The sequence below is a fragment of the Lissotriton vulgaris genome, chromosome 1_1 (assembly GCF_964263255.1).
Source record: "Lissotriton vulgaris chromosome 1_1, aLisVul1.2, whole genome shotgun sequence".
Classification (NCBI taxonomy): Eukaryota; Metazoa; Chordata; class Amphibia; order Caudata; family Salamandridae; genus Lissotriton; species Lissotriton vulgaris.
The window spans coordinates 63,184,799-63,212,035 of record NC_141685.1 but is presented as its reverse complement, the minus strand read 5'-3'; the positions used below and the strand labels follow the sequence as shown (position 1 = coordinate 63,212,035).

The following is a 27,237-nucleotide window of genomic DNA, read 5'->3' as shown; positions in this document are numbered from 1 at the left end:
CTTAGAGACCTAATCATAATACGTATTGTATTCTATACTTCTTTGACTTACAATCCTTATGGATTCAGAAATGGCAACAGTTTCATGTTACAGCGGAACATATCAGGCATCTATCGACTCACAAATAGATATTAATTAGATAGTCAGGCCTTACGATCCCCCCCCGTCTTTATCGTCCAATGTGAGCAGATAATCTGTTAGATAGCACCAAAAGTCTTTAGATCTGGATATCGCTGGCAACTCTTCATCATACGTCATAAGCTTATCCCTGCAGCTAGACATATCTTGCAACCATCTGGACACCTTAGGTACTTTTCTACTGTGCCAGCATTGTGCAACCTGTCGTTTGGCCAATAATAGCAAAACCGCACAGAACTTCCGTCTAGTGGATTTGAGGTGTGGAGTTAGCCCCAGTAGGCAAGCCTGTATTGTGCAGTCCAGTTCAGTGCCTATCATAACGGAGAGGGTTCCGCTTACTTCCCCCCAGTATTCCTGTACTTTTATGCAGTTCCATGCTAAATGTGAAAAATCTGCGTTGTCTAGGCCGCATCTTTTGCATCTATCTTCCATTTGACCACCAAATTTGCACATCCGTGCGGGTGTATAATATGTTTGGTGGAGGAATTTATAGTGAATGATTCTTAGGTTGCCATTCGGGGTGAGAATCTGTGTCAGTGCACATGCTTGCGCCCATTCCTGGTCTGATAGTGGTCCTATCAATGCCCTGTCCCAACGTGCTTTGGCCCTCCCCGTGTCGTGCAGTATTTCCTCCTGCGCCTTGGAGTATAATCTGGATACCATGTGCGATGTGTCTGATGTTGTAATAACCATTTGCAGTGTGTTCAGGCTATCAGGTTCAGTAGGGAATGTAGGATACAATTCTTTCAAAGCACTTTTCAGCCTGTGATATGTGAAGATAAACATAGGTGATTTGTTCTGAATATATGTAAGGTCTGTGATTTCTAGAAATTCGCCCTCGTTGAATAGATCTCCCATTTTGTCAATCCCCGCCCGCTGCAGCAGTGTCATACCTACTTTTTCCCCGGTTACTGATATTGCTTGATGGTGATGCAGCGGCATTGCTGGTGCATATAGTGGTGTCTTATGCGCTGGTTGAGCTAGTTTTTGCCAGGCTCTAACCGTCACGTCTACCGAGTTGATGTCTCGCGCATGCAGTGGTTGTCTAGTGTGGGATATAATTGCTGTCAGTGGATTTAGTGCTGCGTCATCACTTTCGATAATGGTATGGGTGAGATATGGTATTTCGTGGTACCAATTGGCAGCATATTGCGCCTGTGCGCACAAGAAATATAGCAGAAAGTCTGGCACTCCAAAGCCTCCGCGCGCATAGGGAAGACTAAGTGTCTGAAGGTCGATACGGGCTTGTTTGCCTGCCCATATGAGTTTCAACACTAGTGTTTTTATTCGGCGAAACACTTCGGCAGGGGGCGTAATGGGGATATTGTTAAAAAGATATAGCAGTTTAGGCAGTATGTTCATTTTGACAATCGCAATGCGATCTGCAAGTGACAATGGCAATTGGATCCACCTTTGTACCTTATCCTCCAATTTGGAAATTGCTGCCCCATAGTTTGATCTAATTACCTCCACCGGGTCTCTGTGATACATCACCCCTAAGTAGCGGATTGGTTTGCTTTGCCATTCTAACGGAAATTCCATCGCAAACGGGGTCGTCGTGTCCGTGAGTGGGATAATCGAAGACTTAGTCCAGTTCATAGCTAGGCCCGAATGGCCCCCAAATTTGATATATTCTCTCAGTAGTTTGTTTAAATGTGTCTCTGGGTCGCGGACATATAAGAGCATGTCGTCCGCATATAGAGATATGTGAAGAGGTCTTGCATTGAAACGGAGAGCCGATGCTTTGTAGTTTTCTCTGATTATGCAAGCTAAGGGTTCGAGCGCTAGAGCGAACAGCAATGGTGATAGTGGGCACCCTTGTCTGGTGCCTCGCTCTATTGCAAAAGCTTTAGAAATATACCCATTGACACGTATCCTAGCACATGGATTGGTGTAGATCAGTGTCACCCATTGGATGAACCGTTTAGGAAAGCCCATCCTCTGCAGTACAGCAATCGGGTATCTCCATTCTATGGATTCAAAAGCCTTGGCGGCGTCGAGTAAAACCGCTGCCGCTTTTGTAGTGGGTTGTAAATAGTGTGATAACGCAAATAGTGATCGAGTGTTGTGTGACGTTGACCGTGTGGGGATGAATCCTGCCTGGTCCGGTAAAACTAATTTCGTCATCAATGGCGTTAGGCGAACTGCTAGTAGTTTCGCTAGAATTTTGGAGTCAGTATTTACGAGTGATAGCGGTCTATAGGAGTTGCATTTTTCCGGGTCTTTGGAGGGTTTGAGGAGAGCTATTATTACAGCCTCTTGAAGCGTGGGAGGTAGTTCTTTCTGGTCGAACGCTGCTCCAAACATGCCCACTATGTGTGCAGCAAGAAGATCTACATACTGCTTGTAGAATTCATTGGTGCAGCCATCTGGGCCAGGCGCTTTACCGTTGGGAAGGGTCTTAATTACATCAGTGACTTCTTCCACTGAGATCTCCCCGCTTCGCCTGGGCTCGATTCCATCGCCTGCCCGCCTCGGTCCGACTCGGCAACCAGTGCCGTTGAGCGGAGGGCGGACAGGCAGAGCCAGGCAGCAGCACTTCCGGTTGTCCCGGAGTTGAGGTTAGCGCTCTAGTGGCTACCTCACTCGGGGCTATTTAGCCACGCCCTTCCAGGAAGCGCGCAGCGGTTGCGCGCAGGGGGCGCCTTCGAGCGCGCCTAAGAAGCGCCGAAGAAAAGCCCGTCTGCGCCCGTCCGCGACAGGACGGGGCGAGGGGCGAGGGGCTATGGACTATGACATTTCGCAAAATGTCTCTACCGGTAAGGGTTCGCGGTTAATTACGTATCCCCGCCAAACGTTACTGACCCTTAGACCACCGTTGCTATGTAGCACCAAAATACCATGGCACAGTGTAGAGGGAGCCTTCTCCTGTCTGCAATGTCGGCATCTTTCAAAGAATGACATACCTCCCTCAGACCCTAAATCCCCTTTACCGGGCCTCAAGAGCTTTCTACTAAATGTGCGATCTTTACCCAAACATCAACATGAGGTTTGGGATCTAATTCATACTATGCAGCCAGATATTTGTTTCCTTGTTGAAACATGGCTTAAACCCCACACAGTTACTGCCATCGCTATGGGGATTCCCTCTGGGTATAAAATCAAACAAATTGACAGAGACATTAAAATTGGAGGGGGTCTTGCTATTATATATAAAGATTGCATAAAAGTGACTATTAGTGAACAACATATGCACCCACAGCTAGAAACAATGATTTTTAAACTTACACTTACTAACCACATCACCTGGAAAGGTGCTCTGGTCTACCGACCCGCAGGACCTAACCCTAAATTTGCACTTACTCTGCAGGAAATTTTAGCCCCTCACATTAAATCCAAAGAAGACTTTCTTCTTTTGGGTGATTTTAATATACATGTAGACTTACCCACACTTTCCGAATCCACTGACCTGATTACTGACCTCTCTAATCTAGGTCTAGAATTACAAAACCAAGGTCCCACTCATAGCTGAGGACATATGCTGGATTTACTTTTTTCTAATTGTGCCAAAGTCATCTGTTCTCCAGCAAAAGAAGTGTCATGGACAGACCACTCAATGTTAGAATTTTTATTAGTAACTCCATTAAGTACTGCAAAGAGTGTCTCTCTTCCCCCCATCTGGCGACGAAAATGGCACAAAGTCACTGTTAACAAAATCCAGGAATTCTGGAAAGATCCGGAAATTTTGGCAACAGACACAGCCGATACGGCTTTAGCTAAACTTAACATTTCTATAAAGCAAGCCATCGACATTGTAGCCCCCTTAAAAAAGCATAAACAGTATCCTGTGTCCAAACAAGATAGCTGGTATACCTACGAACTGAGAGTAGAAAAGCAAAACTGTAGGCGAGCTGAGAAAGCCTGGAGAAAAAGGAAAACCGAGAGTAGCAGAGCAGTTTTCTTAGATGCTCAATCAAAGTACTACAAAAATATTAAACTTGCCAGAAAACAGCACATAACGCTACAGATATCACAAGCAGGCAATTGCTCTAAGGAGCTTTTTAATATCCTTCAGAACTTTATTAAACCGACCGCATGTGAGAGCTCAGAGGACTTCTCACAAGACCTATGTGATGAAGTATCGACATTTTTTGAGGATAAAATAAATAACATCTATGAAAAAATAGTAGCAGCCAACAGCGCTATAAATAAAACCACCAATAGTCATCCTCTGACCCCGGCAATAAACAACAATACAATACCTCTAACATCCTTTCCCCCAATTACTAATACAGAGCTCCTCTCCCTTTGCAGCCAAATTAAATCAGGGTCGCCAAGTGACCTTATTCCCGCCAAGATGATTGGCCCCATGATTTCTCTCCTGGGACCTCCCATATTAGATTTGGTGAACATTTCACTAACAAAAGGTCAGGTTCCAGCAGACTGGAAAAAGGCGGTGGTGAACCCAATTAGAAAAAAGGCATCTTCCCCATGGACAGACCTCTCCAATTTACGACCTATCTCCCTCCTACCCTACCTGGGCAAGGTTACGGAGAGGCACGTGAACACCTATCTCTCTCAACATCTTGAGGCGACGGACGGCCTGGACCATTCGCAATCAGGGTTCAGGCCAAACCACAGCACAGAATCAGCCCTTCAGACGGTGACCAACAACATCAAAATGGCACTGGATGATGGCAGCTCAGTGATTCTGGTGCTGTTGGACCTTTCCGCCGCTTTTGATACGGTGTCTCACACGGTGCTCCTCAACCGCCTAGGCGAGGTGGGTGTAGAGGGAGAGGCTCTGGCATGGATGAAGAGCTTTTTGACTGGTCGTTATCAAGAAGTTAGGCTGGGCTCCCACAAATCCACTCTTAGGGAGCTCAATAAGGGAGTGCCACAAGGCTCGTGCTTGAGTCCTACACTCTTCAATGTGTATGTGGCCCCCTTAGCCAACTTAGCAAGATCTTTCGGCTTCACCCCAGTGTCGTATGCCGACGATACCCAACTCCTTTTCCCCTTCAAAAATCTTACACCTGCAATAAAAAGATCTTTTGCAGATGGCATGAGAGCCATTGCAGAGTGGATGTCATCTAACTGCCTGCAGTGTAATGTAGGGAAGACGGAGGTCATGTGTTTTGGGCAAGCGGCGACACACTGGGCATCCGATTGGTGGCCTTTAGAGCTGGGCCCTGTCCCCACTCCCAAGAGTACAGTCAGGAACTTGGGAGTGCTTTTTGATCAGCAACTTACTTTCAAAGGCCACGTTAACCAAGTTGCTGGAAACTGCTTTCGGGCTATTGGTATGTTAAGACGTGTCTTCCCCTACATACCGGACCATCATAGAAAGACGCTTGTACAGGCTCTTGTCATCAGCAGGGAAAATTACTGCAATGGTTTGCTCCTTGGAGCTAACGAGGAGCAACTGAGTAAACTGCAGGTAATCCAAAATACAGCTGCAAGGATTATCCTGAATGCCCCTCCAAGGACACCTTCATATCCCCTGCTGATGAGACTCCACTGGCTCCCAGTGAGGAAACGAGTCCAGTTTAAAACGCTATGTACTATCCATAAGAGTATGATAGGGGAGGGCCCAAAATACATGACCAACATTTTCCAGCCCTACACTCCAGGGCGCCTTTTGCGCTCCAGTCATCAGCAGTTACTGCAAGTACCCAGAGTAAAAAAGACCAGACAAGGCGGCCGTGCATAGCCTATGCCGGACCAATACTCTGGAATTCTCTGCCCCCAGAATTAAGATCTCTCTCTAGTCACCTGACTTTCCGGAAAATTTTAAAAACCTATCTGTACCCTAGCAAATAATGCCCTGTAGCTTCCTACTTTTAGTTTGGACATACTATTTAAATCAGAACTCTCCTTGTTGCAGCAATAGCGCGGAGATACCCCTTCGGGGGTTTAGTCTGGCGCTTTACAAGAATATAAAATAAATAAATAAATAAATAAAATAATCGCTAAGTACTCCCTATGTCCGTCCGATAGCCACCCTATTGCTACATTATCTAGATATTGGAGAATTTCGTCCCCTGGTGCAGTCGGTTGCGATTTGTATAGTGAGGAATATGTGTCTACAAAGCTATGCAATATGCCCTCAGCCTGTGTGTGTATTTTTTCCATCATCCGTTTGGATCTGTAGCACAGCCGAGTGACTCTTGCCTTCACATATTTTATGTGCTAGCATCCTGCTGGCCTACCCCCCTCTCCAAATGTTCTTGCGGTGTGTTTTCGGTCTAGATATTTAATTTCATCTTCGATGAATGTCTGATGCTCTGAATGTATCTGTCGCAGCTCAGCTAGCAAGACGGTATCCTGTGTAGCTTCAAACTCTGTCTCAAGCTCTCTCATGCGTTTTTCACGTCGTTTTATCTGGTGTCGGATGTCTTTTAGTATGCCAATGGTAGTTGTAATACAGATCCCCCTTATAGTGGCTTTGAAAGCCTCCCAGAGAAGCACCGGGTCATCCACCACCGGTTCGTTTATGTGAAAATATTCTTTGATCGCTTTTTTTATTGTATCATCATAGACATTATCAGTAAGTGAGACCCTGAGCTGATGGTGAGCAGAGACCTGGGGGTGACGGAGGAGTGCGCGCTGGGGTGGAGGGGGCGCTACGTGGCCCTTGTGTTGAGCGAGGCGCAACGGGGTGGAAGGACCTGGAGGTGGTGGGGGGGCAATGAGTAGAAGGGTGAGAGCCTGAGCTGATGGTGAGTGAGCGGGGGACCTGGGGGTGATGGAGGAAAGCACGCAGGGGTGGAGGGGAGAGGGGGCGCTACATGTCCATACTGCTGAGCACGGCACTATAGGGGTGGAAGGACATGGGTGCGATGGAGGGGTGAGGGTGTGAGAGGTTGAGCTGACAGTAATGGTTATTTGAGGGGTTACCCACTGGGCTGACTGAGGCCATCCTCTGCAGTACAGCAATCAGGTATTTCCATTCTATGGAATCAAAAGCCTTGGCGGCGTCGAGTAATACCGCTGCCGCTTTTGTAGTGGGTTGTAAATAGTGTGATAAGGCAAATAGTGATCGAGTGTTGTGTGACGTTGACCGTGTGGGGATGAATCCTGCCTGGTCCGGTAAAACTAATTTCGTCATCAATGGCGTTAGGCGAACTGCTAGTAGTTTCGCTAGAATTTTGGAGTCAGTATTTATGAGTGATAGCGGTCTATAGGAGTCGCATTTTTCCGGGTCTTTGGAGGGTTTGAGGAGAGCTATTATTACAGCCTCTTGAAGCGTGGGAGGTAGTTCTTTCTGGTCGAACGCTGCTCCAAACATGCCCACTATGTGTGGAGCAAGAAGATCTACATACTGCTTGTAGAATTCATTGGTGTAGCCATCTGGGCCAGGCGCTTTACCATCGGGAAGGGTCTTAATTACATCAGTGACTTCTTCCACTGAGATTGGCATCGCTAAGTACTCCCTATGTCCGTCCGATAGCCACCCTATTGCTACATCATCTAGATATTGGAGAATTTCGTCCCCTGGTGCAGTCGGTTGCGATTTGTATACTGAGGAATATGTGTCTACAAAGCTATGCAATATGCCCTCAGCCTGTGTGTGTATTTTGCCATCATCCGATTGGATCCGTAGCACAGCCGAGTGACTCTTGCCTTCACATATTTTATGTGCTAGCATCCTGCTGGCCTACCCCCCTCTACAAATGTTCTTGCGGTGTGTTTTCGGTCTAGATATTTAATTTCATCTTCGATGAATGTCTGATGCTCTGAATGTATCTGTCGCAGCTCAGCTAGCAAGACGGTATCCTGTGTAGCTTCAAACTCTGTCTCAAGCTCTCTCATGCGTTTTTCACGTTGTTTTATCTGGTGTCGGATGTCTTTTAGTATGCCAATGGTAGTTGTAATACAGACCCCCCTTATAATGGCTTTGAAAGCCTCCCAGAGAAGCACCGGGTCATCTACCACCGGTTCGTTTATGTGAATAGTATAGTATCATCATAGACATTATCAGTAAGTGAGACCCTGAGCTGATGGTGAGCAGAGACCTGGGGGTGACGGATGAGTGCGCGCTGGGGTGGAGGGGGCGCTACGTGGCCCTTGTGTTGAGCGAGGCGCAATGGGGTGGAAGGACCTGGAGGTGGTGCGGGGGCAATGAGTAGAAGGGTGAGAGCCTGAGCTGATGGTGAGTGAGCGGGGGACCTGGGGGTGATGGAGGAAAGCGCGCAGGGGTGGAGGGGAGAGGGGGCGCTACATGTCCATACTGCTGAGCACGGCACTATAGGGGTGGAAGGACCTGGGGGCGATGGAGGGGTGAGGGTGTGAGAGGTTGAGCTGACGGTAATGGTTATTTGAGGGTTTACCCCCTGGGCTGACTGAGGGCCCGGGATGAGGGAGGGGAGTCCCCTTGAGACATCGGGAGCACTGTTTACAATGAGGATTGGAGTCGTGTGGGTGTGGGCAGGGGGTTGCGTAGCTCCTAGTGTGCGCTCGTGCCATAGTCACTAAAGTGTCAGAGAATGGAACAAGGTTCTGGAGAAATGTTTTTATAATTAACACATGTATAGCGCCCATTGCTTAATTTGTGAATACGCCCCCAGCCCAAAGGGTTGCTCAGAAGCCCTCAGCGAACCGGGCCTGTCTGCTGCTTGTGAACAGCACTTGTGCAGCTGACCTTCTGCCCTGATTCCTCACCTTGACAAACATCCTCGACCAGCACTCTTTCCACCTTCCGCAGGGATTCGCTGTCTCATGCAAATACTTTTTGAGACTTGTTTTTGTCGCTTACCAAGTAATCCGCACAAACCTGTAATTACAGCGCAGTTACCTGGCGCTCGTTTACCGGGGAGTCCCTAGGGCTGGCTGCGATGAAAATGTAATGTAATGTAATGTATGTGTTCTTGTAAAGTGCACTGCTGCCCTGAGGCGTCGTGGCGCTGTAGATCGCTGGGGAACCCGTCCTGGCTATCCCTGTGAGATGGTCCCTACTGGGTATCTCCAAGGTGAAACCAGGCATCCCCGGCGAATGTGGGGGCCGTTGTAGAGATGAGGCAAGCTAATGCCCAGAGTTGCCGAGTGTGATCCCTGGTTATAGTAGGCACCGAGGCGAGAATTATCGAGTCCGCTGACCCTGGTCCACGACCCTGCCGCGTCGGGAATTGAACCCTGGTCCCGGGCCGTTCTCTACTTCCGGGTCTGCCGCCTCTAACCAGTGAGCCACACCACTCCACAACAGGCCCGGGCTATTTATTGCCGGAGTAAATGAGAAATATATCATTTACCGTGCTCCCAAGTGCCCCGACGTACCTTGGGGACCGGATCACTGACAGCTAAACAGAAAGCAGCTCAGTATCCGGGCTGTGACTGAGAGGGCGGGGACTGCCCGCGCATGCGCGCTATTTGTAATGAAAAGGGAGCCCCGGTGCCAAAGCGAAGTGCGGCAGCTGAAGTCCTGGGTCCCAGGAGGGGGCCCGGGTGAAGACCAGTGGATAGCACTGCGGGGCTCCCATGCCTAAGGGGAGAGCCCCGCGTCGTGCTGGCAGAGGAGCTGGAGTGCCCTGCGGAGCTCCCATGAACAAAGGAAGCCCCGTGTGTGCCAGGTGATGCAGAGACAAGAGCACCGTGAGGTAAGGGGAGAGAGGGGGGGAGGGTGTGTGTGTGTGATTGCGCGCAAGTGTGTCTGTGTGTTATCCACTTGCTACCAATGTGGGACAGGAGATGTGCACGGCGTTTGGGTGAACGTGCGCGCTCACATGGGGGATTCTCCTGCACGTGCCCATCCCCTATCTCACATTGCGGCACCAGGGGGTGGGGTGGGGGGTTGTGGTGTGTGTCTCTATGTGTGCGTGCGTGTATGTGCGCTCGTGTCTCTCTGTGTGTGCGCTTGTGAGTGTGTGTGCGCATGCGTGTGCGAAAGCAGGGGGGGTGTGACTGTGTGTGTTGGAGGCTTTCAAGGGAGAGAGGAGACGGTGAACGCGCGCGCGACCTGATCCGATTCCTGAGACTGCGCATGCCCATCTCTTGTCTCCCTTCTGGCTCCTTGTAAGCAGAGCCGACAGCTATAGGTCTCGCGCTGCGACAGGGCTTTCGCACTGTATCGCATGTGCGAGACCTAAAAAAGCATTTGCAATGCAATTGCGACGGAGATGATCAATATTCAGCACATAGTTGGTCCATGGTACCTACTGAAGATATACAGGCATACTTCCACATTCATCCAGTGCCTATTTCTATATAGATGCACTGTCTAATTTTTAACATAATTGTACAACAGTTGCTACATCGTAAGGACAGACCAAAAGAGTAACATCAATGTAATTGTTGTCACATAGTTTCACAGTTCATGGCTGAAGAATTCGTGTCCTCATTAGTTCTACATCAGAGCTTCAGAGGTAAATGTCATGCACTGCGAGGGTTAACCCAGAGAGCTGCAGCTCACATTCTCCTGCTTTCACTTTTGCTTTTCTACACAGTTCTCTGGCCACTGTCACAGAACAATTAATGATGCATAAAATGACAAAAACCACAGCCAGCTCAGGAGACCTCATTTTGTGCTTGTTAAATTGTTTTGAGTGTGTTGGGTTTATATGTTTTAAAATTAGCTGAAAATAGACTTGTTAGTCCAAGCATTGTTCATGGTGTTGCTTTTACAGGTAGCATAGTCCGGTGTTCTTGGATTTCTTTCGTTAAAACTCTCTCACAGAATAAAAACCAACAATGTTTCTTTACTTTTAGTCCACTTTGTGCTAGTCTCCCAATGGGTTTCGTGATATTTCATGTTTTTCCTAGCTGTAGGGAAATAAACAATAGCACAGAATAGACATGTTCATTGATGGTGATAGAGTGCTCGCTGATTTTTTTTTAGGTTTGAAGACTGACAAGAACTTTTTGCACGTTCACTGCCATGATATGGTTTTTCTCCTGTGTGTCTTCGCTGATGAATCCTTAATATTGAAGTATCACGAAAGCTACTTCCACATTCACTGCAATGGTATGGTTTTTCTCCAGTGTGTGTTCGCTGATGTCTATGTAGGTCTGATAAGCGACAAAATCTCTTCCCACATTCTTTGCACTGGAATGGTTTTTCCCCAGTGTGTGTTTTCTGATGCCGCTTTAGGTGCGATAATTTATAAAAACTCTTCAGACATTCACTGCAATTATATGGTTTTTCCCCTGTGTGTGTTTGTTGATGATACTTTAATCCTGAGGAGGAACTAAAACTACTTCCACATTCACTGCAGTGGTATGGTTTTTCACCAGTGTGTTGTCGATGATGTACCTTTAATGTTGATGAGTCACTAAAACTACTTTCCATTCACTGCAATGGTATGGTTTTTCCCCAGTGTGTGTTTTCTGATGCTGCTTTAGCTGCCATAAGTTATAAAAACTCTTCTGACATTCACTGCAATGATATGGTTTTTCACCTGTGTGTGTTTGGTGATGATGCATTAATACTGAAGAGGAACTAAAACTACTTCCACATTCACTGCAATTATATGGTTTTTACTCTGTGTGTGTTCTCTGATGCTGTTTTAAGTTTGTTAATTGACTAAAGCTCTTCAGACATTCACTGCAATGATATGGTTTTACTCCAGTGTGTGTTCTCTGATGACGTTTTAGGTGTGATAATCGATTAAAGCGCTTCAGACATTCACTGCAAGGATATGGTTTTTCTCCGGTGTGTGTTCTCTGATGCTGTTTTAGGTGTGATAATTGATTAAAGCGCTTCAGACATACACTGCAAGGATATGGTGTTTCTCCAGTGTGTGTTCTATGATGTCGTTTTAGGTCTGATAATAGACTGAAGCTCTTCAGACATTCACTGCAAGGATATGGTTTTTCTCCAGTGTGTGTTCTCTGATGCCGTTTTAGGTCTGATAATAGACTGAAGCTCTTCAGACATTCACTGCAAGGATATGGTGTTTCTCCAGTGTGTGTTCTATGATGTCGTTTTAGGTCTGATAATAGACTGAAGCTCTTCAGACATTCACTGCAAGGATATGGTTTTTCTCCAGTGTGTGTTCTCTGATGCCGTTTTAGGTCTGATAATAGACTGAAGCTCTTCAGACATTCACTGCAAGGATATGGTTTTTCCCCAGTTTGTGTTCGCTGATGACTCATGACTTTAGATGATTCTGTAAAACTACTTCCACATTCACTGCAATCATCTGGTTTTTCCCCTGTGTGTGTTTGCTGAAGCTCTTCAGATATTCATTGCATTTGTATGACTTTTCCCCTGTGTGTGTTCTCTGATGCAGTTTTAGGCTTGGTAAATATACTCTGTGTTTTATATAGCAGAACCCCCATTTCCTTTAACTTTCATTTAACTGTGCTTTTCGCTGATTGCTGTGGAATGGCCTGAAAGAGTTTAAAATACACCTCTAGCTCTGACTGGTGGTCTGATATCACTTTAGGAAGCAGAGTACTGCAGTAACCACCTCATGATCAGAGCTGGTATTGGATATGTTTACACAAGAAGTGGTTGATCAGTGTTGCCTTCATTTTCTAGAGGTCATTTCTTCATCTTAAGGCACAGAGTTGCACAGCTGAGACTCGTAGAACCACCGAATTGCCCTTGACGGTACTTCCAAGATCTGTCAGTTTATGTTCAGGTTCGGCTGCCTCTGAGGGCTCTTATGTTTTCCTGAATACTGAAACTCAATGTTTCGGACTTTGCTTTTGTAGATTTACAGTATTATCTTCATTATTCCTAAACATTTTGTGCATTCAAGGATTGTTTTCTGTTGGATGTAAAGAGATTTAAATTACTTATATGGAAAATACCGGAATGTGCATATACAATTTTTAGTTGATTGTAAAAGCATCTCATTTATTGCTATTGTTGAAACTTATCAAGACATATTTAAGACACATTTAGCCATACAGAGATATTTGCATAAAAGTTTCTTTGAACATGCCACAAACGTATTTATTTCAGCAAAGGTGTTCATAGAGTAACTTTGCAAAAAAGGGCACTCGCATAGCACACATATACTAGTTACAGCTTTAGGTAGATGCATATGGTCAAAGTTTTGTTAAAACAAGAACAGCTCTTGGAGTAAAAGATGGATCAGGAACACTCAAGACAGCAAGGTGGGCAAAAGGAAGTTGTGCCATACATCAAATCTTATTGTTCACGGAGGCATAACTCAACGTGATTTTCTGATTTTTAAACTCATTAACTAAATGTCAATGTGACCATAATGTAATATCTTGGACAAACCTGCTATCAACTGTATGTATATAATAACATGAGGTAACCTGACAACAACGTTATACACTTAAAAAACACATCCAGATTCCTTCTGTTTCACAGGCTAGCACTAGATTATACAATAAGTCAAGCAGCCAGCTGTATACCATTCATGATCAATCATGATAGTGGTAGAAACAGTTAACCACACAACAGAACGAGTGTTTGATCTCTTTAGAGTGTTGATAACTTTATATTATCCGGAACGCTTAGTTTTTTACAAATAATATCCAGGAATTATAACTAATATCTGGAAAGGCAGCACGAGTTTCTGAATCCTGTAATAACAAATTGTTGTAGCGGGTTTCATTAATGGCAGCAGAATTAGGACCACTCTAAGATGGCGCCTAACGGAGCGTAGTGAACAGAGAGATACCAACAGATAGTCCGACTTTTATTTCCACCATCACGGAGTTGTCCCGGAGTTTTGCGGAGTGATTTTAAACTCAGTTATTCTCGACACACGCTGATGTGAAAACAACTACCTAGGTTGCAGTGTTTGTTGAGGACGGAAGAAGGCTTTAACACAGGTATGAGCAGTATGAGTAACGCGGTTATTCAGAGTAATGAACTTGGTAGCACCTAGAGATGAAGGGTAACTGACGGTTATTATTGTTTGATCTGGTTTCCTCAGATACGAGTTGGAAACGGAAGATAAGGTAAAGTCGGCTTTTTGCCGAGAGTTGATTAAAGCTCATAATTTATAACAATACGGTGCTAAGGCATTTTTCCGTTTGTTGTTTCAGAGATTTTTGGCACATTAACATAAGGTACGTTGCCCATTGAGTGGCTGGCTATTCAAAATAAGTTAATAACAATAAGGTGTTAAGGCATTTCCCGTTTGTTGTTTCAGAAATTATTGGCACAATAGCAGAAGGTACGTTGGCTATTGAGTGGTTGGCTATTCAAAATAAGTTTAACACATTATACCTGGTCAATTAAAGAGAAGTTTGAATTTTGTTTTACCAGAAGCATTGTGTTCAAGGCGGAGCATTGCATTCATACGTCACATACCAGCAACATTAAGGTACGCTAGCTAATATATTTTTAACTAAGTGAACCCCCAAGAACTAATATAGTCAACACACTTACACCATGTTTTTCACTTTTATTTTCTGCAGAATTTCCCCTGATGAAGGCACTCCAATAGTGCCGAAATGCATTCGGCTCAACCAAGGAACATTGATTATATGAGTCATGTACAATATTGAAAATGTTGAAAAATTTGAAGAAATGAAATATGCATTGAAATAATGTATTCAAAAGCAAGTTGTTATGAAAATTGTGAATAACAAAACTATAGTTTACATGATGAGGTGAACATGAGCACAAATTTAAAACTAAAGTAAAAAATAAGACATACTGTTGGTTTAAATTGTGTTTAAAAACGTAAAACTAAAAAGGTGTGCAGCACCAAGTGAACAGTGCGCGATTGGGTGGGTATCAATATCCATCATAACGAATCATGATGCCAGCTTCTAACATATGGTGTGGGAGTACCTCAAGCCATGACTACAGGTGGCATGGCTTGAAGTTACAGCCACTATAGCGGAACTCGCAGACCATACATGGTCACCTACTCCTGAATCCTGACTGCTAGGCCTTTGACCTAAAGTAAAGAGGGGGCAAATACTTACACCAGTTTACAGACCTTGCATAAGTACTTTTCAAGAATATGACTCGTTAACGAGTCATTACATCGCGTGGCATTACAACACGGTCGTTACAACAACCGTTTTGTTGCCACGCAATGCCATTACTATGCAAGTCATTACATCGGCTTGCAGTAGATGGTGCGCTAACATTAGAAATGTATAATTTACTACTCCAACTCCAGTCTACGTAACAGTAGGGAAGGTGTTGGAATAGTAAACTATACTATTCCTTTTGTTAGAGCGCCATCTACTGCAAGTCGTTGTAATGAGCTGCCTTGTAATGGCATTGTGTGGTAACAACGCGGTCGTTGTAACGACCACGTTGTAATGGCATCACGGTGTAATGACTGCGATGTAAAGGTCGTTTCCCACTTTTCAAGCGCCAAATAGAAATGTCTTGGAAAGCAGGCTCTGTGCTGGACACCAAGAGGCAGATGCATACTCTCCAGCACTGTGCAGGACCAGAGGCCAACACACTACACATGCTACTCACTGGAGGAGTGGGGAGAGTGGATGGGAGGGAACTGTGATATGTATATCTTAGCATAGAAGCCAAAAACGATATTCGACCACAATGAAGGGACTATGTCCGGGACCTCATGAATGCACAACTTCTGTACAATTGTACCTAAGTATGATGTATATCATCCTGTTCATCTGATCTCTGTTCCCCTGTTGATCTACCCATATGTGTTCCCTGCAGCATCCCCCTTACACCTACTTCCTTATAATTTATTATTTTATTGACGCACTGTCTGCTATTAGGATTGGCATGTTTTGTAGTCCTCACCGTCCTCCTTGCCTTGTGATCATACTTTACTGTAATGATGAAAGGATCACCAAAGGCTGGATATATCAAGTGAAGTATTTATTGGTCACAGCTGTAGCAGGTCCTGAGTAACTGAAGATACATAGAATGTCTCAGGCAGGTAAAGCATTGTACATTCTAGACTCAGGTGACATGGGCATATGACATGGCTGATGACACAGTCCAGCCAGATCACCACATTTACCTTAGTAGATCTTGCTCTGAGACTGATGTAAATGGCAATGCTGCCCAACCATGATCGGTTTACATATGTCACATATATGTTATGTTATGTTATGTTATTTTTATTTGTACCGCGCACAGCTGCCCCAGCAAAGGGGCGTCCTGGCGCTTTGAGGAGGTAAACACAACACAGCATTAATAGCGGGCAGCAAAAAGAGAAAAGACCTAAGATGAGCTAAACAAATAAAAAGGTCTTGATAGCCCGTCTAAACTGAAAGAGCTCATCGATGGCCCGGATTTGTGGAGGGAGAGAGTTCCACCAGCTCGCCGCCAGGACTCGAACCGAACGGCCACCAATTTTGTCATTCATGCTCCCTGTAACCTGTATTCCTCAATTAGTTTTTCTTGTTGATGTTTTATTTTAAAACACCATCATTTTGAACCCATGGAAACTGAAAACAGAACAACCTACGCATCTTGTTTTCAATGATCATTATCAGAGAAGAGGACTTGCTGCATGCACAGGAGGATTAACAACGAGACCTAGTGTGCCATGATAGGGCACCAGGTTCAGTTTTCCGTAGTCATGTATTCCAATGGGCTTTGGGAAGTGCAGTTTTTTGTAACTGTGTTTAACTTGGATGCTGATAAAGCAAGGGATGAAATGCAGAATATTTGAGACTTTCTAAATCTTTAAACTTAGGAAATCTACATTCTGAGCGTGCACACAACGTGAAGTGAGTGAGCACTTGGATTAGAACAAACAGATGGCACCTCTCTCATCTTTTGCTTCCTATATACACGAAGCAGCCTTCCCCTCACACCAATTCTGACCCACTGTGGGAGTCTCAAAGGGAAGAGGACCAACCAGGCGATGACGCTGGATAACGATGGCCTAATCCTTGCTGACAGACACAGAGGTGAGGAGTGGGGGGAGTGGCATTGATCAAGCCCTGCACCGCAACAGAGGCAACTAATTGCCCTGGGGCAGAGACTGAGGACGTGTGAGTGCCCAAACAGCAAATACTCATGCTGGCTATTGGATTGCCAATATTGTGAAGGGGAAGGTTGCAGGGGGGCAGGGACAGATAGATAAATACACCAAACAAGTGGCACATGGCGGGTTGGTAGAGGGAGAAGCACAGGGCCTCCCATACTACCACAGGAAGTGACAGTTTCCACAGCAGCAGTACTCCAGGTGATCAAAGACAAACACAAATACTTGACAGACAATATTTATGGGGTAGGGGTCTCATTCCTTCGTCAATACTTGTGTAACTTATCTTCGCGAGCGACGGAGGCACAGGGGCGCATTTCCTCCCTGCAAGATGTGGCAGGCACCATTACATGAGCATAAAAGACTGAATGAGCAGACAACACTCCTCGAACACTGCATGGAAGATGCAGAAGGCCAATCATGCAGAAATAATCCGTGGCTGGTGGGACTGCCGAAGGGCATGGAAGGACAACAAACCAGGGAGACTGGTTTAAAACATGAATTCCAGGCAGAGTTATATCCGTGCTTTAATATAGAGAGGACGCAGGCCCCAAGACTGCCTCCGTCATCATCTGGAGGGAAGTACCCTTTTTGTATGTCACACCCATACGTTTTGCTCCAGATACTGTTGGTTAGGACTCTGAAAGTGCACTGGAGCAGGTTGAAATTGCTATATGTGAATTGGCATCCTCAATTGGCAATGACTTTAACCCCCTTATAAGTCCCTAGTACATGGTCCCAATGGTACCCAGGGCATGGGTGTTAAAGTAGTCACCAGGGCCTGAAGCACTATTTATGCCACCCTGAGTAGCCCAAGTAAACTACTAACAAGAGGACGGCCAATGCAGACTGCAGAAGAGAATAAAGTGCTTGATCTCGACTCTGCCTTCACCATGTGTGGTAAAGTCAAACACAATTTTTAATATAGGTCTGTCACCCCTAAAGAAGGCCTTCTGAGCCAGACAAATGGCTGGGCCTGCTTTGGCCCAAGGATCCGAGTAAACTCCGAGCTGAGCAAAAGCCAGGCGTCCTTCACTGCCTCGCCCACCTCCATAAAATAATGGAAATTAAGGGCACAAAGGCATAGTAGGATATTATTTGACTATCTACAAAAAAATTGATGAAGCAGCAGTACCCACACCCCGGAGCAGAACTCCTTGTTTCAGGATTCATAACTTTCTCACTACATCATATTTTAGTGAGTGTATTATGAGACTAGGTGTTCCCTCCCCAAGGGTCAAAAGAAATGATCATTGTTTTACAGCGCAGTTTTATCATCCCATACTTACTACCAGTGTTTAGTTTGATTTAAGTTTCCATCTGGGTCACTACACAATGGGGTTGTGACTTGTTCTGATAGTTGGACTCAGGAACTCCTCTCACCAAGAGATATGCCACTGTGCTGTGGAAACTGTCCAGGCTAAGTATAGATTTCACAACCAGCATATTTTGGTAAAACAAAGATTAAATGCTAACCCTCATCGTTAGATGGCTAAAGCTTTCCCACTGCCCATGTCTTGCGGTGAAGGTTTGGTGTTAGAGTCTGCCCACCACAAAATAGAATAGGCTTAGAGTGTGAAATCAAAAAAGCATAAAGCTTCAAAACCCAATTAGAGCTACAGAACTGCCCATAAAGAGTAGTTCATAATACTCAGCTGAGCCCCAATAAATCCAAGTAAAGCAGCAAACAGTTGTAGCAGCAATCTGTCAAATCAAATCAGAAAAAGAATACAATGAGGGGAAACAGTAGCAGTAATCTGTCAAATCAAATAGGAAAAGGAATACAATGAGGGGAAACAGCAGCAGAAGTTGCCACAACCATCAAGGGTCTGGGCGGGAAAGGGAATAAGAATAAGTGGTAACTACCTAGGAACACACTAATATAAAAGTCAAAACCATATGTCGTAAACATTGACATATGTTTGCTTGCTCTCATCGAAAGTGTGTACCTTGCGACCATCTTCTCTCATAAATCATCGGACTCTGGCCCACATCACCCACTCACCCCATAGTTGGGCTTCCGCTCCTCATCCTAACGACCCTTAATGGCCATCCAGATGTAGATCCTCCCTATCCGATATGGATATCCATTCTCTCCAACCATTCTATGATCCAGAACACTCCTCCAACATATCCAACTTGCATCAATCCCCACTGATCCCTTCCGGGAACCAAGGCTAAACTCTAGACTCTAGAGCATTAAATGAGAACAACTTCACGTAAGTCACCACCACACTATATGCACCAATTGACACAAACACAAAGCTCAAATCCATGCTCCTGAAACTGTAGATCGGCAGTGAAACACTCTGCTGACATTGCATAACTCATCCCTGCACAGGACTTGGACCTTGTAATGCGGACTGAAACGTGGCTTAATGACTCAGCTTCTCCCATTCTAAACATTGTAGTACCTACTAACTATGATATAATTCGGTTGGATAGAGCAAGCGGTCATGGTGGAGGCATCGCCTGCTTACATCGCAGCAACTTAATGAACAAGTTACTTACCTTCGATAACAATATATCAGTAAAAAACATTAGTTTGTGATAGATTCCTTACCTTATAATTCCCCCCTAGGCGTCAGATTGGATCCGGAAAGCTTTCGTCAGCAGTACCCCTACGCGTCAGGAGATGGCGTCGGTCTGCTCCGCGTCTGTCGTCGTGATCCCCGGGATGACGTTGCGGCGGACACTTAGATGCCGCGCCAGGAACGCAGAGCTATGCAAGAAACTGACCACTGATGCAATGAAACTAGGGACCTGAAAGGGATGACCTTGACCCTAGAGATCCGTTTGTTGGAGGACCTTCTTCTGTTTCGTAAGGCCATAAAAACTTTCTCATTTTAATGCCCCTTAGTTGTACCTCTTTTCTAACTCTCTGCATTGGCGGTGCTGTGTTCTACCTTGTCGTGCGCCGGGACGCTCTTTTGCTGGAGAATCTGTGCGCATTATAAGTGCCCATAGCATAGCATAGCATAGCAAATCAGTTTACATAACGGGGAGAATGGGTGGGGCGGAAAGGAATACATCACTAACTAATGTTTCTTGCAGCTACATCGTTACCGAAGGTAAGTAACTTGTTCATCTGAAAGAAAAACATGAGTGATAGATTCCTTACCTTAGAATAGATACCCCAGCAATACCAACCCAGGTAGTGGGTCTGCGGACCAAGAGCACAGCAGAAAGTCCCAGAGAACAGAACGGCCAAAGAAGCTGTCTCTCCGGACTTGGCTGTCCAGGCAGTAGTGCTTGGTATATGTGTGCAGTGAGGCCCATGTAGCTGCCTGACAGAGGTCATGCAAAGGGACTCCCCGTCCCAAAGCAGTAGTGGCTGCCGTCGCTCTGGTAGAATGGGCACGCAGCCCCACAGGAGGCTCTTTTTTAGCCAAAGAATAGCATGCTTTTATGCACAGAACGACCCACCGAGAGATGGTCTAATTGTGCAAAGCCCGACCTTCCTTGGCACCCACGTAGCCAACAAAGAGCTGGTCATCCACCCGGAACAGTTGTGTTCGGTTCAGATAGAATGAGAGTGCACGTTTTGGGTCCAGATGGTGGAGCCTCTCTTCCTCTTTCGAGGGATGCGGAGGTGGAAAGAAGGTGGGCAAAGTGATGGTCTGCCCGATGTGAAAGGCAGTGACAACATTTGGCAGAAAAGATGGATGAGTCCTTAGAACAACTTTGTCTGGATGGACAGAGAGAAAAGGTGGTGTAGAAGAAGGAGCCCGGAGCTCACTCACTCTTCTGGCAGAGGTGATGGCTACCAGGGAAGCAGTCTTTAAAGTAAGGAGAAGTAAATGACAATTGTGAAGTGGCTCAAAGGGAACATACATCAGATATGTTAAGACAAGATTCAAGTCCCACTGAGGCATTACGAAAGGAACAGGAGGGAACATGTGCAGAAGTGGTATAGGTGGAAATTAAAACAACAGACCGCAACTCCACTCGCAACGAAAATCGTCGTCTATCAAGTTCTGACTTGGAAATTCCAATGCGCAGAACTGAGGACATTGCGTGTTATCTTCGGTGGCGAATAGATCTAACCAAGGCTCTCCCCACTGCTGAAAGAGACCTTGCGCCACTTCTGAGTTCAGACGCCATTCGTGATCCAACATGCATCTGTGGCTGAGTTCATCCGCCCTGGCGTTCAAAGAACCTGCCAGGTGTTGAACCACCAGGGACATGCCCTGATGTTCCAGCCATGTCCAGAGGTTGAGAGCCTCCTGACATCGGGGCCAAGACCCCACCCCGCCCCGTTTGTGGCAGTATCACATGGCGGTGGTGTTGTCTGTAAAAACCTGCACCACACTTCCTCAGACAGAGGGAAGGAATGCTTTCAGTGCAAGTCGGATTGCCCAAAGCTCCAGAAAGTTGATATGGAACCAGGACTCTGCCGCAGACCAGAGGGTTCTGATCTCCGCCTCTCCCAGGAGGGACGCGTTTGTCAATACTGTATGCTCCGGTCGGGAAGGGATCTGCCATTGACCCAATGGCGATTCGTTAGCCACCACTGAAAGTGTTGTGCAGTGCCCTTTGAGATCTGGATGTGATCGGACAGGTTGCCCTGATGCTGTGCCCACTGGGACTTCAGGTCCCACTGCAGAGGCCGCATATGCCATCGGGCATGATCCACTAGCAGGATGCAGGAGGCCATCAGGCCCAGCAGGCGGAGGGTCATCCTGACCGAAACCCAGGATGGGGGCTGAAAGATCAGAATCAGAGCCTGAATATCCCGGACTGGAGGTGGGAGATGACTTTTTGGGTCGAGACCACCTTCAACTACTAGTCGTCGAGATAGGGGTAGACTGGAACTACTTATCTGCGCAGATAAGCTGCGACCACTGCCATCACTTTTGTGAACACCAGAGGGGAGCTGGTAAGGTCGAAGGGGACAACTGTAAACTGAATGTGCTCTTGGCCTTCCGGCAACCACAGGTAATGCGGGTGGGCGGACAGGACGGGGATGTGGAAACAAGCGTCCTGCAAGTCCAACACTACCATCCATTCTCCAGGGTCGAGGGCAGACAGGACCTGAGCTAGCATCAACATCTTGAACTTCTCCTTTTCAGAGGAAGCGGTCGACGTTCCCGAGGTCCAAGATAGGACTCATGCCTTTGTCCTTCTTGGGCACCAGAAATTAGTGGGAGTAACAACCACGACCTACTTCTGGCGCAGGAACGCGCTTGATGGCCCCCTTGGCCAAGGGGGCCGTGACTTCCTGCTGGAGAAGCACCAAATGATCCCTCGACATGCAGTGGTACTGGGGTGGCATGGCTGGAGGGGTAGTCTTTAAGGGGAGGGAGTAACCCCTTCGGACAATTTGTGGCACCCACCTGTCCAAAGTGATATTGCGCCAGTGGGGGAGGTGATGGCGAATCCTGCCGCCCACTGGTGTTTAATGGGCTTGAAAGGTCGTATTAGGATGACTTTGAGGCAGATGCTGCGGAGGTGGAGGTGGAATGACCCGTCCGCTGGCTCCCTGCACCGCCTCGGCGGGGACCACATCCAGGCCGCGCTGAGGCAGGTTCTGTGCAGGCCTGTGCCTGAACTAACGTGTCGGCGTCCCTTCCGTGGCCACAAAATGGCCGGAAAGCAGAAGTGGCCGGGCGCCTGGTGGAAAGGTCCAAGGACTTGGCCGTAGCCCGGGAGTTCTTAAAGCGTTCCAGCGCACTATCTGCTTTGTTGCCAAAAAGGCGACGGCCATCAAAGGGTAAGACCGAAGCAAGGCATAGCGATGGAGCGTCACTGTCGTGGAAATCGCTCTGCCTAGCGTGTCCGCAGTGCCAAGTCTACACCGTATGGCGAACTTTGCTGCAGCCTTCCCTTCAGCAACAGCCTGGGAGAACACTGTTCGGGTCTCCTCTGGATACTGAGGCAGCACCTGCACACCCCTATCCTACACAGAGTGGGAATAACGGCACAAGAGGAATGCAGTGTTCACCGATCGCTGCCCTAAGCTGGCACATGAAAACAGTTTCTTGCCAAACTGCTCCAGCTTCTTGGATTCCCTATCTGGAGGGGTGGTAGGGAACGCGCTCTGGGAAGTAGAGGCCTGAATAAGTAGGTTCTCTGTGGAGGGGTGGGTGGACAGAAAAGCAGAGTTGCCCGGAGCCGGGGGGCTGCGCCTGGCCACGTTCCTATCCACACATTGGATGGTCCTATCCCGCCTGTGGTGGGCCAGGACCAAGTGCCCAGAAGAACGCCTGTCAGAGCTTCATTGAAAGGCAGTAGAGGCTCCAAGGAGCTTGCTGGAACGCTTCAGTGAGGAGGTTAGTTGTCAAGGCCATCGTAGGATGTTCGAGGTCCTTGGCTACCCTACGTAGAACCACACCTAAGTCGCACCGTCCTCCATAGCCACGGTAGAAGGAGGGAGGAAGCCAAGGTCAGGCGATTGATCAAAACCACTGGCATTCCCTAACTCTTCTGCCCAGTCCTAATCCAACTCACACTGTTGTGTGAGAGGGCCCTCAGACCCCTCCCAGTCCTCCCCTTCCTCCATAGCCCGATAAACAGGTCAAAAAGATGGAGACTGCACATAGGGATAGAAATCCCCCATCGGCATCGGAATCGAACAACACCGAACTGGCGCCGTACTGGGGCCGACGTCGTCCGAGGGACCGGACGGCGTCACGGGCAGTGCCGGTGGGGTCGATGCCGGCGGAGGAGTTGTGAGGTCGACCGGAATCCAGGCCTGGACCCAAGGGGGTCCTGCAACGCCGGCAACAAAGTCGTTGGCGGTGCAGGGGCCAGAGCTGCCGGTAGCACAAAGCAAGGACCCCAGATGGGCCCGCGGCGCCCGAAGGCGCTCCGGCGGGGGCCGACGGCCCAAAGAAAATCTTGCACCTGGGCTTGAGTCGCTCCTGGACCCGGAAAAAGTGGGTAGGACGGGGTTGACTGCACGGGCTCCACAGTAGTCACAGGGGTGGCACCACCCGCAACTTCAGTTGAGTTGTGCGACCGGCGAGAGTAAGTCAAAGGGTGACGATGCTTCTTCGACTTCTTTTTCGAATGCCTCGACTTACCCGACCCCTAGGACTTTGATCCTGAAGATCGATGGTGGTGACTCCGTGACCGGTCCCTTGACTTCCTCCTTGACTGGGACTCGAGCGGCACGGAGCCAACTCCTGGGCTTCCAACAACTTTCGGGACCGCTCCCGCAAAGTCTTTGTTGCCATGGCCCGACAGTCAGAGCACGACTTGGGGTTGTGGTCGCGTTCCAGGCAGAAGAGACACACGTCATGGGGGTCAGTCACCGACATCATGCGGGGACAGGTCCCGCAATTCTTGAAACCGGGCATCCCTACCCAGCATCAGGAGTCGATAGACTCGAAAAATAGAGACACAAATCTTCAAAAAACTCAGTCATGGAGGAGCTTCGCGCGCACCCAAGATGGCCGCGTGAGCTCGGGGCTCCGAAGACCCTCCGAACCTCCGGATATATCCTGTCACCTATCCTGTCCCAAAATAGTGGGAAAATATTTGTGAACCGACGCCGACACTGGACCCGTTGTCAGAATTGAAATCCGACTTTGTACGGGACGGCTACGTTGTGTAGAACTCTGAGGTCCGTCACCTATGTAAGACCTGGGCCGGAGCTGGCTCGAAAGGCGACACTTGGGGGAGACGACGAAGATCTGTTGGGAGTGGTGACCGAACAGTAGCTACTGGCTGCGGCGACATCGAGAACGGCTGGTGGGCTCTGGTGAGGCAGGGCGAGAAGGTTTCTGCCCGTGGGCTTGGAACACCGGTGGGCTGGCAAAGCCCCGGTGTGTGTACCGAAACGCTTGCTTGGTGATTAAACATGGCGGGCTGGCCGGAGACCGAGAAGACAAAGCCCAGGACCACCAAGAAGACGCCCTACTCCCAAGTCAACAACATGGAGCGCTACGCCCACCCGAAGGAGTCGCCCGGAGTCTCAGCCAGGACGAGAGAATCAAAGCGTGAGAGTTTGCCCGCAGCTCCAGATCCAACGCTCCGCGACATAATGGGCGCCATTGAAGGCGTGAAGGCCATTATGGGCCAACAACATGAAGCAATGGCGCACAAGGTCGATACTATTGCGATCAAAGTCAACTTGATCCGTGTTGACCTAGGAAAAACGAATGAGCGGGTCAAGTCATTGGACATTAAGACCTCAAGCCTGAGAACCGATGTCTCGGACCTACAGCTCGAGGTCCGGAATGTCAAGTCGGCCAACGACCATTTTGCGAGGAGGCTTGAAGACTTTGAAAGCCGTGCCAGGCGACAGAATGTCCGCATTATCGGAGTGCCGGAGCGATCCGAGGAGCCGGCTGCGGACTTATTCATCGAAGACTTGGTACAGAACCACTTGGCACCCAAGGGGCTGAGTAAGTTCTTCTCCGTTGAGCGGGCTCACAGAGTGCCGGGGTGTCGCCCTAAGGTAGGGGCCCCGTCGAGGCCCATCATTGCCCGGATTTTTAACTTCAGGGACCGGGATGCCATCCTTCAGGCTTCGAGGAGCGGAGGGCCACTGAAGTTCGAGAACTCCAACATCAACTTTTACCCCGACTTTACCCAGTCCGTACAAAGACAGAGGCAGAGTTTTATGGGAGTGAAGCGACGGTTACGGGACATGGGGTTGAAATATGCCATGTTGTTTCCGGCTAAGTCGCGGGTGGAACACGAAGACCGGACTCTGTTCTTCGATTTGCCTGAGGTGGTGGGGGACTGGTTTGACTCATTGCCGCAGCAACATCGGGAACGTGAGGAACACACGGAGGAAGCTGATGGTGGGCACGATTCGCAGGAGTGATGGCTGGCTGCGGAACATTTGGACAATGGGTCACGACCCGGCTGTGCGGTTTGAAAATCCTGTGTTCAGTTTTTAATTTACTTTCAAAGTGGGGGGTTCTGGGGGGATAGGGTAGTCTCCTTTGTCCTCGGGGGCTTTTTGTAGGCTAGTTTTTCTAAATAAGGGCGACAGGCACACTGTGAGTTGGGGGCGCTGTTTAGTCTAATGCAGGGGTGCAGGGAGGGGGGAGGTGGGGGTGTTTGGGACTGTTCTTCTCAATTTTCTTTTTCTTGGCAAGGCAGACGGCTGACTACGTACATGTTTGATGCGACTGTGCCCATTCGGGGTGGCGCAGGTCTTGGGTTTGATGATGGGGGGTAGGAAATTGAATGTTCTTAGTTGGAACGTTAATGGGCTGGGGGACCGCATAAAGAGGGGGATTGTGCTTCAAATGTTTATACGGTGTTCCTGATTCTGTTGCAGGAGACCCATTTAGTGGGCAATACATGCTACGCACTTAATAGGAAGGGGTACAAAATGGTGGCACACTCTGGGTTCTCTTCGGGCTCCCGGGGGGTGGGGATTTTGGTGCGCTCAGCTCTGCCACTAGAAATAGAGTCGAGGGTGGTGGATGATAGAGGACGTTATGTCGCTGTTTCAGGGAGGTGGGAGGGGCGTACCCTGGTTTTGCTTTCGATTTACGTTCCTCCTGGTTTACAAACAGTTACCTTCACGGATCTTGGGGGCGCCATTTTAAATCTCCCGGAGGGACTTCTCATTATGGGTGGGGATTCTAATTCTGTTGGTTCAGGCACTTTAGATAGGCATCCATCCAGAGACCTCCGTGGTGCGCAGTACTGGCTTCCTGACTTTATGGACACAATGGGACTTATTGACTGCTGGAGGCTTTTACACCCTGCCCGGCGTCAATACACTTTCCACTCAGGGGCTCACGGTAGCTTCTCCAGGATCGACTACGTCCTGGCTCTTGCGGCCCATGCACCGGCAGTATCCGAGGCTCGACTTATGGTGAGGGGTATCTCGGACCATTCCCCGGTCTGGGTATCCTTTGACTTTGACGTCGCAGCGGCCGAGAGGGTGGCACCGGTTAACCCATGGTACTTCCGCGACCCTAAGTCCCGGGGACTCATGGCCAGGGCTATTGAGTTGTACTTTACCGAGAATGCAGGTTCGGTTCCCTCAGCTATCTCCCTATGGGAGGCGTTTAAAACAGTTCTGAGGGGTGAGGCATTCTCCCTTATAGCGGAGGTGCGGAAGCGTAGGGACGCGGAGGCACTACAGATTGAGTCCGACATTGCGGAACTGGAGTCCCAGTTGGAGGCCGGCCTGTCCCCGGACCTGCTGCATAATCTCTCCCTAAAACAATCAGAGCTCCGGGCCACAGTCACGGATGCGGCGAAAGCCATGGGCAGGGAGCAGCAGGGGCGCATCTATGATGTTGGCGATAAGGCCGGTAAGTTGATAGCCTGGCTTGATAAAAAAGAGGGGGCCAACTGCGTGGTTCCTGAGGTACTGGGA

At 48.0% G+C, this 27,237-nt stretch overlaps 1 protein-coding gene and 1 pseudogene across 1 annotated transcript in view; one reads left to right on the top strand and one right to left on the bottom strand.

Annotated features, from left to right (window-relative positions):
• The window catches only part of LOC147737284 (uncharacterized), a 1,685,245-nt gene that overhangs the window by 1,370,013 nt on the left and 287,995 nt on the right, over nucleotides 1-27,237 (top strand). The gene's annotated exons all lie outside the window — the stretch shown is intronic.
• LOC147737287 (uncharacterized) lies at nucleotides 10,433-12,781 on the bottom strand (annotated as a pseudogene).